This window comes from Gopherus evgoodei, chromosome 1, assembly GCF_007399415.2.
Source record: "Gopherus evgoodei ecotype Sinaloan lineage chromosome 1, rGopEvg1_v1.p, whole genome shotgun sequence".
NCBI classification, from domain to species: domain Eukaryota; kingdom Metazoa; phylum Chordata; order Testudines; family Testudinidae; genus Gopherus; species Gopherus evgoodei.
Window position 1 is genome coordinate 222,793,547 of NC_044322.1, and position 16,343 is coordinate 222,809,889.

The following is a 16,343-nucleotide window of genomic DNA, read 5'->3' on the forward strand; positions in this document are numbered from 1 at the left end:
AGCTTTTTCTTTTCTCTTTTCCCCTTTGTGTATCTGTCTGCTTTTCTCTTAGGCAAATATAGGATCAAAATTTAATGACAACTTAAGATTTGTGAGCTCCTACCTAAAATAGATTTTGTTTCTTCCACCCTGACCCTCTCCCAAGTTCAGCGGATATTATTTAAGAAACTTTTAAGGAAGAGTTTTCTGTTAATTCTCTGTGTAATTTCTGTGCTTCAGGCTCTGGAGTGGTAAAAAACTGAAGGATGGAATCTAAGGTGGGATACCCACATGGCAACTTGTAGATCACTGGATACAGCTGCACAGCATTTCTAGGTAGATAGAGACATAAAAGCAGTGAGAGACTGGGAACAAGGAATTAGGCTCTATTTGCTTGGATGGCAGCACACAGTACTCATCCCAGACTTACCATTCACATCCTCCACAGTGCTCTTCTCCTCAACTGTTGCCAGGGAACTTGAGAGACTGGTGTAGATAGCTTGTTAACAAAGAGCTCTGGCTGGAATTATTTAGTTGGGGTTGGTCCTGCTTTGAGCACGGGGTTGAACTAGATGACCTCCTGAGGTCTCTTCCAACCCTAGTCTTCTTCTATAAGAAATGTATATTTTTCCATGGCTGAGGATAAGGAGTGGATAAAGGGAAGAAGATTGAACTGGAGCATACATTGTCATGGGGCAACTGTGGCATGATTTTGCAAACAGGAGGAGCTATGTGGGGATGCTTGTCACTGATGGATGTGGTACCTACCCATGCCCTAAATTTCGCCCAACTTTAGGCATCCATTGTTAATCTTAGTCCTAAATTATAAAAAAAATTGCCAGTCTTTTTGTGTGTTGCTAGTCCAATAAAATTTATCTGCTTTTATACAGACAGAGATATTCCTATGAGGACACTTTAATAGAACCCCCACTTCTTAGTGATAAGTCAGTAGGTTCAGAATCACTGATGACACCATTGAAAGAAGATGAGTACCACAGTACAGGGTGTAGTTCACCCATTGTGATATCTGTGAGATAGCCCTGCTCTTATGCTTATAGGACCATTAAGTGCCATACGAGAAAGTTTAGAGACATCATTTTGAAATATGATTCTGGTATATCTGACACAAATATGTATTTTGTTTGGGAAAGTGACAGGAAATGTGAAGTGATATATATTTTTGTAGTTTCATAGAACCACACATTGTGAAGTTGGAAAAGCCCTATATGATGCCATCTCATTTACCCATGCCCCATCTGAACCATTGCACATCATACAGGGGTTTGGAGAGGCTGCTTCATTCTCGAATGTTTGTACTTCTATGGCACCTTCAATCAAGATACTGTAACATTATAGAAAGTTACAAATCTAAAAGAAAAATTATGTTTACTTTCACTTGGTAAAAGTCACCTGTCCAAATATCAAGGCACATCTACAAACGAAATCAAATGTATAATTTTAATTAGATACTCGCATTTTCAAATGCATGGAGGACAGTGCAGTCTCTGGTGTACAAGGTGTTATTGTAACACTAACAGACTAGTCAACTGATGTGTGACCATAACAACTTAACAGGAGGTATTAAAATGGTGAATAGGGCCATTCCTTGTAGATAGTTATCAAAGCCATATTAAGAAGTTTCAAATCTTTAAAGTTTGCTGTATTATTAGAGAATCAAGACTAGAAGCTAAGCATATTTGTCTGTTTACTTATATCTTGTTAGAAGTTTACCCATGCAATCTAATTAGCTTGTAGATGCTAAAATCTTATTCCTGTCTCTTAATGATTCATTACTGTATTCTATTGATTCAAAAATCAGATGCAAGATGCTATAGGACATAATAACATTACTTACATTGTCTTCAGCTTAATTATCTGATATAATGAATTGTTTTAGTAATTTAAGAAGTTACTGCTTAATGTATTGTCTGAGAAAGGATCCATTGAATAGAGATCAAACTGTTGACTTGCTTTCATCAAAGCCCACATGGTGGGATTACCTGTCAGCACCCAGGTTGCTTCAGAGATAAAGAAAGCTTCAGACCTGAATCTCAAGTCTGCTTAGACTTTGACAGGGAAGGTCTAAGCCACAAGACTGAGGTCTCCAGATTTACCCTGGAATGCTCATGGAAGAACTTGAACAAACTCTACATCTGAACTGCCTATTGGACTGTAATCTTTTAAAATGATTCCAGAAAGACTTTTACAAATCAGCAGTCTCACCATCTCCATTATGAAACTGACCTAAGGAATTTACACACATTTGTATGTATATTGATCTCTTAACCATATATAACTCTCTTTTATTAATAAATCTTAGATTTAGTTAATAAGGATTGGCTGTAAAGGTGTATTTGCGTAAAGTCAATGATCTTTTAGGACTGTAGAACTTTAATTATGGTGAATAAAGTTTTCAATAACCTCTCACTATATTAGCGTTGGCTGTCTAGATAGCAGCCAAAGATTGGATTGCTAAAAGGGGATTGAATTTGACTTCTCCAGTGTGGTATTATAGAAGCTGTTTTGTTACTAGCTTGCTGAATCTAAATTGTAGAATAAACCACCAGTTTGGGGGATTTTCTGCCCTATTCCTTGCTGTTTGTCCTGAATAAGTATTCTCAATGTGACCCTTCCAGGCACGAAAACCACAGTAATATATATGTATAATAAAGGAACACAACTAAGTAATCAGGCAGCTGCAGTATGCACTATCTTAAGCTTAAGTAGTCTTCAAGTGTTGTCCCAAGTGGAGCACATCACAGCAATCTAGATATTATCCTTGTTTTGAAGTGTAAAATTACAAAGGTTATTATAAGCATGAAATAATCCAGGACAATTTGAAATCCAGTCACAGTATATGATTCTGATTTCCTGTGGCAATATTTTTAATGGTTTTCTATACTCTTTGTAAAAAAGGTCTTCTTGTTTCTAATGTATCTTACAATAACAAGCTGTCTGTCTTAAATAAAAGAAACTTTGTAGAAGTATCAGATGAGTAAAATCACCAAGGAGAAACAGGATAAAGGCCTAGCTTACAATATAGAGCTAGGTCGACACAAGGTGGCTTACGTCAACCTAATTATGTCAGTGTCTACACTAGAATGTTGCTTCTGCCGAAGTAAGTCACCCGCTACACCAACATAATAACTCCACCTTGAGTAGGGCTTACAGCTGGAGCTCCCCCAACCCTGGTGCTGACAGCCTGAGTTGTCATCAGTCACTGGGTTCAGAGCTGGAGCTGTCAGCACCCAGGCTGGAGGAGATGGCTTCAGCTGTGAGCCTGGCCCCAGGCTGACAGGTTGGGCTGTCAGCACTGGAGCAGGAGGAGGGGAGGCTGACAGTTGAGGCTCTCAGTTCCAGTCAGTGGAAGCACTTCTAGTTAGAGCATGCACCACTGGCAGATGGAACATAGAGTGATGTGAACCACCACTTTAGTTATTGTATTGGCTGTACATTGACTTAACTTAAGTTGACTTAATTTTGTAGTGTAGGCAAGCCTTTAGTTTATGGTGGTCTGAGGAAAATAAATGAAGTGTGATGGAAATTTAGAAAAAAATACTTTCAAATTGGAACTCAGGATTTAATTTTAACTTTTTTGTAAAATTGAGATCTGTGATATTCTAGAATTGTCTCTCAAAGAGAAGTGGTTAAATTCTCATCACTCCAATTACAATATTTAAAACTAGAAAAAGCTCTGGTGTATCTCCTATTCAGGAGAATTATGCCCCAGGGTCCTGGTCACAAGAAGTAACTCAACACATTTATCTCAGTTTCTCTGGTTCCATGCTATGCCTGAAGTTCCCAGTTTCAATCTGGCATCTGTTACACAATTCAGAACTGCACTGATGGATTTTGTGTTCTCTCTGGTGCATGGCAGTGATATTTTGATGCTAACAGTAGCTTATTTTTGCAAGTGACTTCCTAAACTTTCCAGTTATTGTCTTGATATCATAACTGAACCCTAGGGGGGGAAAAGAAACAAGAAGTTCTGGTGTCGCATATAATAGAATGTAGATTTCAATCCTCATTCTGAAAATTCTGAAAAAAGTATAAAAACCTCACATGAAAATGGAATACACTGAGCATATGTCCTGTCATACTGATGGAGCCAGTGTTCTTCTGATGCTGTTTCTTTATCTCAGTGGGACAGCTGCTTTCTCGCAGATCCAGAAGTATGCCTGTGAGCAGTTGCCTTTAACATATTTCTTATCATATAGGCATACACAATGATAGTGTCCACATCTGGGGACCCTGAAATAGGTTAATGTAGTTTGTAATTTTGAATATTGGTTCTTTATTGTATAGATCTGTGTTAATGGTAACATAGAATCAGAAGGGACCTCAGGAGGTCATCTAGTCTAACCTTCTGTTCAAAGCAGGACCAATCCCTGATTCCCCCATCCCTAAATGGTCACTTCAAGGATTGAACTCACAGACCTGGGTTTAAGCAGGCCAATGCTCAAACCACTGAGCTATTCCTCCCCCTCATAATGTCATAAGAAAAATGGGAACTGCCCCTTTAAGAATACGGTGAGGGCATAGTGAGTGAGCTACTACAGAAGCTAGCATTCATTGTGTGCTGCTGCTGGAAAAGGAGAGTGGCCTGTAGCTGGGCACTGGGGAGGTCTCTGTCTGCAAAAAGCTCCTTAAGAGAAAGATTGGAAACACAGAACAAACAATGTTCTCTTTAAAAAATGATTCTAGTAATTAAGGGTGTAGCATACAGAACTTCATCCTAGAAAATGAAGCATCATTTCACGGTGTCCTGATATTTGCATTCTATGCATATATTCAGGACCCTAGTGTATTCACCAGTTTCCCTGGGGGTAAATAATGCACACCTGCCCTGCAACTGGTTCGGATTACTGTCCCCACCCTGCAAGCTCATCTGTGCCAGCCAGTGCTCTGCAGGGCCAGTGCCAAATCTCCAGCCTTGTTTGCACACTCCCTCCCTGCCCTGTGCAGAATGGAGATTAGCAGCTCACAAAGGCTGTTTATTGTCCCTGTGCGTCTCTGTCAGGTAGGCAGCACAGGAGAGTAAGGGGGCACCCTATGCTTCTCTCCTGCAGGGGTCCTGAGAATGGGCCACAATCAGGCCCTAAATATTCATTACCAATCAGTTCTCTGTGCTGAAAAAGCTGAGCCATCCTCCCAATGCCAAGTGTTCCCTTTAGATTTACGTGATAATCCAATCCAGTAATAGTCTCTAGTCTCTCTTGGAGGTACATGGTTCTGTGAGGAAATCATAACAACACTACTTAAATAAAGAACTCCAATTCTTGCCATTCAAACAAAAACACTAATATACCTCAGTGATGGGAGAGAACTCCCAGCCAGAGGTATGGCATCCAACCTTCCTGATATGATGATATGATTTGTATTACAGGACTGTTCAAGTGTCTCAGATTATTGACATGTTGCAGGACAGATATAAAAGTCATGACTGAAGCACAAGGAGTCAGATTTTTAAAAGGTATTTATGCAGATAGGCACTTAGTGGGATTTTCTAAAGTGCCTAATACCCATTAAAATCAATGGGAGATAGAATCCTAATGAGATTTTCTAAAGCACTCAGGCACTTATCTGCATCTTTAGGTGCATAAACACCTTTAAAAATCTGCCCTAACCGCCACATTTTAAAAGATATTTAGGCATCTATGCTCAGTTTTGCAACACCTAACTAACTTAGGAGCCTGTCAAGGTTCCTTCCCCACTCTGAACTTTAGGGTACAAATGTGGGGACCTGCATGGATACTTCTAAGCTTAATTACTAGCTTAAATCTGGTAACTCTGCCATCCAGAAATTTCAGTGTCTGGATCACTTCTTGTCCCCCACAAAACCTTCCCCTCCCTGGGCAGCCTTGAGAGGCTTCACCAATTCCCTGGTGAACACAGATCCAAACCTCTGGGATCTTAAAACAATGAGAAATTAACCATCCCCCCTCTTTTCCCCCCACCAATCCGTGGTGAGTCCAGATCCAATCCCCTTGGATCTTAAAACAAGGACAAATCAATCAGGTTCTTAAAAAGAAAGCTTTTAATTAAAGAAGAAAGGTAAAAATCGTCTCTGTAAAATCAGGATGGTAAAATACTTTACAGGGTAATCAAATTCGTATAGCCCAGAGGAACCCTCTCTAGCCTTAGGTTCAAAGTTACAGCAAACAGAGGTAAAATCCTCTCAGCAAAAAAAGGAATATTTACAGGTTGAGAAAACAAAAATAAGACTAATCCGCCTTGCCTGGCTATTACTTACAATTTTGAAACATGAGAGACTGATTCAGGAAGATTTGGAGAGCCTGGATTGACGCCTGGTCCCTCTTAGTCCCAAGAGCGAACAATACCCAAAACAAAGAGCACAAACAAAGACTTCCCTCCACCAAGATTTGAAAGTATGTTGTCCCCTTATTGGTCCTCTGGTCAGGTGTCAGCCAGGTTTACTGAGCTTCTTAACCCTTTACAGATAAAAGAGGCATTAACCCGTAACTATCTGTTTATGACAGAGCCTAAACCTCATTTTTAAAAGTAACTTGGGCACTTTGGAGCCTAAATCTGTTTGAAAATGAGATATAGTTTCCTAATCAGTTAAGCATTGCATAGTTGAGCACATAAGCAGCTAAATACCTTTAAATATGTGGGCCTAAATGCCTTTGGTAATCTCGGGATAAAAGAATATTCAAGCTAAATGCAATGATGGACAATTTCTATGAACTCTTATCTTAATCTTTTAGAAATATGACAGATTCTGACGTATGATACAACATATAATAGTTGGGAAAACTGACAAGAAATACTTAAGAAATATTATTCTATTTTCATAAAACCACAGAAATTAGTTAGAAAAGCTGCTACCTTGTCCACCCATAAATGCAAGGTGTTTTTCTTTATTTTGTAATTTAGAAAATGCTCTCCATACAAAGTTTCTGAATTCATGTGCTCCAGTTAGTAGAACATGTGACTTTTAAACAAAAGTAAAAAACAATAGAACTCTATGCCCAATCCAATTATAAACTTTAGACCAAACACCTGAACTCCAATTCCAATAACCAACATCCTGAAGAAAGGCATGGGATCAGCCCTATGGCCTAAAGATCCACAAATTATGGCTTTCTTGTAGCAGCACAGGAAGTGAATTCTATACCCCAGCTTCCTCTGCTATCAGGCCCTGCCTCTCCATCCCCAGACATTTGAATTTAGCAATGTGTGGTGTTTAGATGCTGCTTGTATTATTAGAACTGGGAGCACTGGCTGTTGGGAGTCTGAAAGAATAGGAAACGGGGAGAAGTTGAGGAGGCTGAGTGAGCGTTACACTCAACTTGGTAAAGAGGTTTCCAACTGTAAAAATAAAGTCCTGTTGAAGCTTGTTACTACCTTGCCTGGGTAATAAAACATTTTGGCAACGAGGATGGATCTTCTGCCTCTGAACCTACCTGCACCCTTTCTGCAAAGCCCAGGTGAGCCTCCAATTGCTTTTACTGTCTGGATCCATATGTTTGAAACTTACTTGCTTGCAATCAGTGCTACAGAGATTTCTGAAATAAGAAAGCATGGTCTGCTAATCCACTGCCTTGGAGCAGAAGGGCAGTGTATATTTTACCCTTTTCCTCTTGCAGATGATAAATATGAGACTGCACTCACTGCATTAAAAACAAGAAAGAGTCCTGTGGCACTTTATAGACTAACAGACAGACGTATTGGAACATGAGCTTTCGTGGGTGAATACCCACTTCATCGGATGCATTAAAGAATTTTTTTGTGCCAAAAGTGAATGTAGTAGCTAATCGCTACAGATTTCGCCAGCGTGAGCAGAAACCAGGGAAGACTATAATTGCTTCCCTGAGGATTGTAACTTGTGACTTTGGGAATATGGTAGATGAGATGATTAGAGACCAGCTTGCTGAGAAAACAACCATCCTTCGTGTAAGAGAACGCTTACTTCTAGAGCCACAACTTATATTAGAAAAAGCAATAACTATTGCTACTCAGATTGAGTCAGCTACAGCTGAAGCCAAAATAACGAGCAAAGATACAGGAGGCACAGTCCGGGCTGTGACTCCTTTGCAGAAAAGTTCACTATCGCTGCAGACAAAAAATTGCAAAAAAATCACTGAACCAGCAAATGCAAAATAGAGTAAAAGCATGCTTTCACTGTGGATCCCCACAACATCTTGCAAGCTACACAGGGTGTGCAGCAAAAGTAGCTCAGTGCAATCATTGAGCAAATGATTGGGCATTTTGCTAAAGTATATTGCAGTAGCCAGTTCAATCAACAAGTGCATGGAGTTACAATACCAGATTTTACTGTGCTGAGTGTGGACAAAACCACTAATGCACATATTCCAGAAGAGATAAAGTGCACTGTGAATGTTTCTGCCATACCCTCAGGCAAATCCACGGGCGGCTCTATACATTTCGCCGCCCCAAGCACGGCATCATGCCACGGGGAGCGCTCTGCCCCTCGCCGGTCCCGTGGCTCCTGTGGACCTCCCTCAGGCGTGCCTGCAGAGGGTCCGCAGGCACGCCTGCAGGAGGTCCATTGAAGCCGCGGGACCAGCGGACCCTCCGCAGGCATGTCACCCCAAGCACACGCTTGGCGGGCTGGGGCCTGGAGCTGCCCCTGGGCAAATTACGCTCTATTCAGCTAATGTTGGACACTGGCTCAGCAGTATCTATACTACCTGATTCTATTTATTTGCATTACTTTAAAGATGTGGCTCTTACTGAACCCAAACTTCAGTTGATGTGCTATTTGAAAAACCATATTTCAGTACATGGTTGCCTGCCACCAATACTTACTTTTGGTGATTGCTGTGTAACTGCAGAGTTCTACATTGTCCACAAAGGCTCTCCTATCCTTGGCAGAGATTTATTGGCTGCTTTAAATCTCAGGGTAGTTAATGGATGAATTGATCTTCCTCAGCAAAGCACTCTTGCGGTACACACACCAGTTTCAGCTGGGACTCAACACCAGGTTGAAGAGAAAAGTGGCTGTGCTTATGGGTTTCTGCATAAAGTTAAAATGCAGAATAATGTGATGCTGTACTACAGAAATTTACGGCCAGGGATGGACTCTCATACTGAAGTACTCATAAGATACTGCATCACTTACCAAATGCATGATAAACCAGCAGTGACATGTACCTCTCCATTACAGCCTGTTCCTCTTCCTGAATCTGCATGGGAAAAAGTGGCAATTGACATTGTAGGACCCTTTGATACTGCTCCAATTAACTGTTGTTATGCCATCACTTTAATAGACTACTTCAGTAAATGGTCTGAGGTAGCGTGTACATCACAAATCTCTTCTGCTACAGTAATTAAGTTCCCCTCTTCAGTTTTTAGCAGGGAAGGTAACCCAAAGAATTGGTTTCACGTAATGCTAGTCAATTTACTTCCCTGGAGTTTGAAACTTTTCTAGCAGAGAGGAACATTTTACAGAGAAGGTCATCCCAATATTACCCTCAAGCCAATGGGGAAATCAAATGGTTTAACAGAAGTTTGAAAGAGTTTGCAAACAGCTGAACTGGAAGGGAGATTGTGGATACCCTTCACTACTGATTTCTTGCAAACATACTGAGCTACATGACATGCCACAATGCAAAGATCACCTGCAGAGTTACTACATGGGAAACAGATGAATACTAAACTGAACATTGCTGGATTGTTAAAGGCATGACCTGATGCCCCAAATAAGGATGATGTGAGAAAAACTGTTGAACAGAACCAAGCAAAGTCTAAGGCTTTCACAGACAAGCGGCGGGGTGCTAAGGAACCAAAGTTTGAGTGTGGTTTCTTCATTAGAATACGAAAACCTGGAATCTTATGCAAAGGGGACCATAAATTTACAGCTCCTCCTAAAATCATAGAGAAGAAGAGACCTTACACCTATTGACTTTCTGATGGGCGGGTATGGAATGCTTCTTATCTTGCACCTGCCTGTGCACCAAGAGGAAATTATGCCAACACTCAGTCTGCATTGGATGATTTCACCGTAGAACCAACACAACACGGCATTGCACTGGAACTGGGGCTTGAGAGATGGCCTGTCAGATCCGTACGACCACCTGCCTGGACTAGAGACTATGTTATGTAGTATCCACAGTGTTTTCAGTGTAATATTTTTGCCAATAGTATAGTGCCTTGTTTCATATATGTTCCTGTGGTTAGAACAATGCTTATTTTATTTGGGAAAGTTTCTTAAGAGAGGAGGGAATGTGGTGTTTAGATGCTGCTTGTATTATTAGAACTGGGAGCACTGGCTGTTGGGAGTCTGAAAAGACAGGAAACAGGAAGGAGGGGGAGGAGTTGAGGAGGCTGAGTGAGAGTTACAGAGGGTGCAGCTGCAGCTTGGTAAAGAGGTTTCCACTGAACAAATAAAGTCCTGTTGAAGCTTGTTAGTACCTTGCCTGAGTGATGCAACACAATGGTTAACTCTACCTCCTCAGCTGGCCTCAATTGCTTTGTGACAATCCATGGCAGAAGAATTTAGCTACCAGGGAGCTAGAGCACAAGTTACATAGGGCTTTAGACAGCTAATCCAAATAACCCCTTGTGTTGCGTATGGCAGCTAGGAGTACAGCTGTTTCTGGAAGTTGTCTGAGCAATAACAGATCTTTGGTGGACTTCTGCTGTTGATTCCGTCTTGCTGCTCCTCAGTGCATCTTGTCTTTATCCCATGCTCCTGGCTCTCAACCTATGCTTGGCTCCCAGTCCTGATTTACTGTTCTCAGTTTAAGGCGATTGCTGACCTCAGTGAAAGACCGTGGTCCAACCTAACTCAGACTCTCATCTCACACACTCAATCTGGTAACAGTATCTGACCATGCGCTTTTCAGCTGGCCTGGTTCTGGACTGATCTCTGGCCTTCAGCTCCAATACTGAGCAGCTCACTTCAGGTCCATAGGCTGCCCGTGACCTGGCCCCGACAATAGGGGCCTAATTTCCAGTTGTCCTGTGCCTTCTGTTGTCATTTACATGGTGTAAACATCTACCAGATCAGATTGCTAACATTTTATGTTGACTTTACCATATTGTAAAAGTAGAAGTGAATCCTGCTCTCTCTCTGCCCATCTGATGTGGAAGTGTGGAAATCCTGCCCTTGAACCCCTCCAGCAGCCACAAGAGCAGGACAAATGTTGTCCCCATAGAACTGATCAACTACTCCTTAAAGCACCCAGAAGGCAATGCCCTCTGTGGAAAATCCATTGTTCATAACCACAGCAGGATCTGAGAGACTCACATCTACCCTTTGCTTTAAAAATATCCTATGGTGGTAAGTTCCACAAACTATTTATCCAGCGTCTGACAAAGGCACTGTGCTCTGCAATGTACCACACCCTGTAGATAGGAGGCAACAGAGCTATAGTAACCAAATTGCTTTTTCTGTGTTGGGGGAGGGGGAGCTTTGAGAAATTTACATCCAGATAAAATAAAAGAGGCTGGGATAGGAGCCATACCAGCTTCTACTTGTCCTGTAGCATGAGAAAGGTGGAATTCTGTAAGGAACAGAACTCTCAACTCTGCTTCCAGGACCTTTTCTCTCTTGAAATGTAGAAGCAGGTGTCACCTCCCATCCATTGCCAGTTTGCAGGGCAGAGTGTACAATTTGGTCCTAAAAAGAGAGAAATTGTCTTTGTTTCTCAACCTAAGCAGTTCAGAATACAAGGGCTACTGCCATTGACTTGAATGCACATAGAAGTTGCAAAGCTGTCATGTATATGGCATTGATCCTCCATGGGCCAAGCCCAATATTATCACTAGCCTGTGTGAAATGATCTGCTGAGTCTCAGTTCTCCTGAAGTATGATAAGATCTCATTGAGAAGGGCTGGATTTTGCACTGCTGAGAAGGTAAAAACTGTGTTGAACCCAGCAATGGAGAATGTTGTTATATCAGGAGTCACCAGATTGAGCTTCTACACATAGTCTTACAGGTTCTGCTCCTCAGCATGAGAGCAATGTGCAGTCTCTGACGAGATGCTGTATTATTGTTAGGTTTGTGATTCAGGTTCTTTTTTACAGAGCTGTTACAAGCAGCAAGAGAATTTGCTCTTTTCCTTAATCTTTGTAACTAGAGTTCATTTGTGGGGCAGAGTTGCCTCCTGGGACCCAGACATTTAATATGTGGGCTGAGATTCCTGAAAACAAGAATTGCCTGTATGCTGTTTGTGACCACCTCTGTTCCAAGTGTATTTAGTGTAAACAAACCAATTGCACTAAGAATACCCAGACTCCTCATGATTAATTTCTCTTCCAGTAGAAAAACTGACCCTACCAGGCCCTGAAATCTGCTGTGACTCAGCAAAGAGGCCACTTTTTTTTTTTTTAAGTGAACAATCCTGCAGCGGCCAGAGAATGAGAACGGAGATGGAGAAGGTATGAATTACCAGGAACAAGTCTTTTTCCATCTTAATTGATAACATTATTATGAATATGAATGTCCTTTATGTAAGGCCCCTTTAGACCACTCTGACAATGTAATGGTGCTTTAAAGGGGGTGTAAATGGCTGCCATAGCAGTGTAAAGGAGAATCTGCTCCTTTACTATCTTTAAAGGATAGTCCATACATAAAATACTTAAGGCAAAAATCACAAAAGCAAGGTGGTTAGAAGTCAGGGCATCTAACAGGACATATCCTCTACTCCAGTGGTTCTCAAACTTTATTTTTGCCTGCAGACCCCTTGAAATTTGTTGAGGCTTCACTAATTAGGTGGATGACCCTTCATTCTCTTGTGTGTGGCCGCCCAGGTGCACATCTTAGAGGAAACTATCTGCGGACCACCTGATTGTAGTTTGCAGGCCACTGGTGGTCTGAAGACCACAGTTGGAGAACCTCTGCTCTACTCCTCAACCTAGGAAAACACATCATTACTAGAGCAACCACCCTACAATACAGATTACACTCTATCATCTTAACTCTGCCCTAGGGGGGAAACTAGACTTACAGAATTGCCCATCCAAACTCTCTCTACCCACAAACAGACCTGACTTCCCCCAAGCACTGTTCCAATTATTCCTTCTGAACAGTTCTGGAAAAAGACACACCAAGTCAACATTCACAAAGGGGCTGGCTGTTCCACAGAGAAGCTTCTCTTTGTGAAAGTAGCCTCTGCTTTGCTGAAGACCTTCCTCCCATAAATGATGCTAGATTAGAAAAGCCCATTCATGCTCTGTGTTAGGTTCCAGTTTCAGAGAGAGGGGACATTACTGGAGGCATGTGAAAATTTCTTAATCTTCCAATATGATCAAAACTAGTGCTGGTGAAAATGAAAATCCATTGTTTGTTTCAAAAACAAAATGTGTTCATGTTTTCCACTGGTGAACCATTGTGCTTAAGGATCTATTTATAAAATGATTATCAATCCCTCTTCCCCAGAGTCAGACCACTGCTAGCCTTAGGCACTAGAGCCAGGGTTAGAAATAAATCACTTTTCCCATCTCCCCAAGATTCTGGACATCGCAGTGAAAGACTCTGATGATCTTTCCAGCTCCACTTATTTTCCTAGTATTTTACAAACAACTACTGTACTCCACCCTTGAGATTCCAAAGTGAATTCACCTTAGAAGCCAATCAATATTGCTCCTGAATTAGCCAAATTGGGCATCGCAGAGTAAAGCTAATCAAACCATTTTTTTTAGATTAGAGTCTGAACAAAAATATCTGAAAAATATGGTAAGTTTCCAATCAGAAGTGTTTTGTTTTTTTCCCCATTTTCTCTCTGAAATTAAAAATTGAAAAAAATTCCCTTGATGTTAAATGAAACCACATTTAAAAATGAAACAATTCATTTAGAAATGAAAAGTTGTTAGTTTAGAAAATATCAAACCAATGGAAAAAAATTGCTAAATAGTGAGTTTGGGTTTGAACAAAATGTTTCTTTTATCCCACAGTGTTTTGTTTCCAGACATTTTTAAAGGACTAGATTGCGAAAATGGCCAGAGGAGGAGGACTTCTTAGAACCTTTACCTCAGCAGGTAGGGCACTCATTTGGAGGGAATATTTGGGTTTCCTGCACCGATGCATTGATATGAAGCTCTATCTCGTCTACCCCAGGGGAGTGAGCTAGAGACTATTCCTGAATGAGTTTCTCTTAGTCTATTTTGTTGAAGCCATTCCACTTTGTATAAATAATTTAAAAAATATTTGGAGCAGGGACTTAAACTACATCATCATAGGTGAGGGCCCTAGCACCTAAACAGTAACCATTCTCTCAGTCATGCTCTGCTTTTGTGAATGGCACCTAGATCCTTTTGTTTATCTAGCCTGAATTTTTTTTTTTTTTTTTTTTTTTTGCCAAAACAATTTGGGAAATACCTGTCCAGGCCACTTATACTTTCTGGACAGGTATAAATAAATAAAAATAAACTTTTTTATTTGACTTTTTTTTTCCTTATTTTTTAATTTGGCTGAATTTCATCTAAGTTGGTGAGTAATTTTGGATACTCCTTTGATTTACTATTCAAAAAAAAGTTGCCCAGCTCTGTTGCTGAATGATATAAAGTATTCCTGCTTCTCCAGACTCTGAACATGCTTCTTCTTTCACACTGCATGACCCAGGGTATGTCTACACTACGGGATTATTCCGGTTTTACATAAACTGGTTTTGTAAAACAGATTGTATAAAATCGAGTGCAGGCGGCCACACTAAGCACATTAATTCGGTGGTATACGTCCATGTACCGAGGCTAGTGTTGATTTCCTGAGCGTTGCACTGTGGGTAGCTATCCCATAGCTATCCCATAGTTCCAGCAGTCTTCCCCACCCCTTGGAATTCTGGGTTGAGATCCCAGTGCCTGATGGGGCAAAAAAATTGTCACGGGTGGTTCTGGGTACAGCCTCACCCCTCCCTTCGTGAAAGCAGCAGACAACCACTTCATGCCTTTTTTTCCTGGGTGAACTGTGCAAACGCCATAGCACATCAAGCATGGACCCTGCTGAGCTCAAGACAGCAATCATGGACGTTGTAAATGCCTCGCACATTACCGTGCAGTCTATGCTGAACCAGGACCTGCAAAACCAGGCGAGGAGGCGGCGGCTATGGCAGCGCGGCAACGAGAGTGATGAGGACATGGACACAGAATTCTCTCAAACTGTGGGCCCCTGCACTTTGGAGATCCTGATGGTAATGGGGCAGGTTGTAGCTGATTTTAGGCCCAGGAAACAAGCACAGACTAGTGGGACTGCATAGTGTTGCAGGTATGGGACAATTCCCAGTGGCTGCGAAACTTTTGCATGCGTAACGGCACTTTCATGGAACTTTGTGACTTGCTATCCCCAGCCCTGAAACGCCAGAATACCAAGATGAGAGCAGCCCTCACAGTTGAGAAGCAAGTGGCAATAGCCCTCTGGATGCTTGCAACGCCAGACAGCTACCAGTCAGTCAGGAATCAATTTGGAGTGGGAAAATATACTGTGGGGGCTGCTGTGATGCAAGTAGCCAAAGCAATCATTAAGCTGCTGCTACAAAAGGTAGTGACTCTGGGAAATGTACAGGTCATAGTGGATCGCTTCGCTGCAATGGGATTCCCTAACTGTGGCGGGGGGGCGATAGATGGAACCCATATCCCTATCACCGGAACACCAGGGCACCCAGTACATAAACCTCAAGGGGTACTTTTCAATGGTGCTGCAAGCACTGGTGGATCACAAGGGACGTTTCACCAACATCCATGTGGGATGGCCGGGAAGAGTTCATGACGCTCTCATCTTCAGGGACACTACTCTGTTTAAATGGCTCCAGCAAGGGAATTACTTCCCAGACCAGAAAATAACAGTTGGGGATGTTGAAATGCCTGTATTTATCCTAGGTGACCCAGCCTACCCCTTGATGCCATGGCTCATGAAGCCATACACAGGCAGCCTGGACAGTGGTCAGGAAATGTTCAACTACGGGCTGAGCAAGTGCAGAATGGTGGTAGAATGTGCATTTGGCCATTTAAAGGCGCGCTGGCACACGTTACTGACTCACTCAGAGCTCAGCCAAACCAATGTCCCCTTTGTTATTGCTGCTTGCTATGTGCTCCACAATCTCTGTGAGAGTAGAAGGGAGACCTTTATGGCGGGGTGGGAGGCTGAGGCAAATCACTTGGCCACTGATTACGTGCAGCCAGACACCAGGGCAATTAGAAGAGCACACCAGGAAGTGGTGCGCATCAGAGAAGCTTTGAAAACGAGTTTTATCACGGGCCAGGGTACGGTCTGACTGCTGTGTTTGTTTCCCCTTGATGAACCCCTCCCCCTTGATTGACTCATTCCCTGTAAGCAACCCACCTCCCCCTTCGATTATAGCTTGCTTAAGGAAATAAAGTCACTATCATTTAAAACTCATGTATTCTTTATTAATTCATTATAAAAAGAGGGAGAGAACTG

At 41.9% G+C, this 16,343-nt stretch overlaps 1 pseudogene; it reads right to left on the minus strand.

Annotated features, from left to right (window-relative positions):
• Positions 1–16,343, minus strand: part of LOC115644485 — a 41,306-nt pseudogene that overhangs the window by 13,191 nt on the left and 11,772 nt on the right.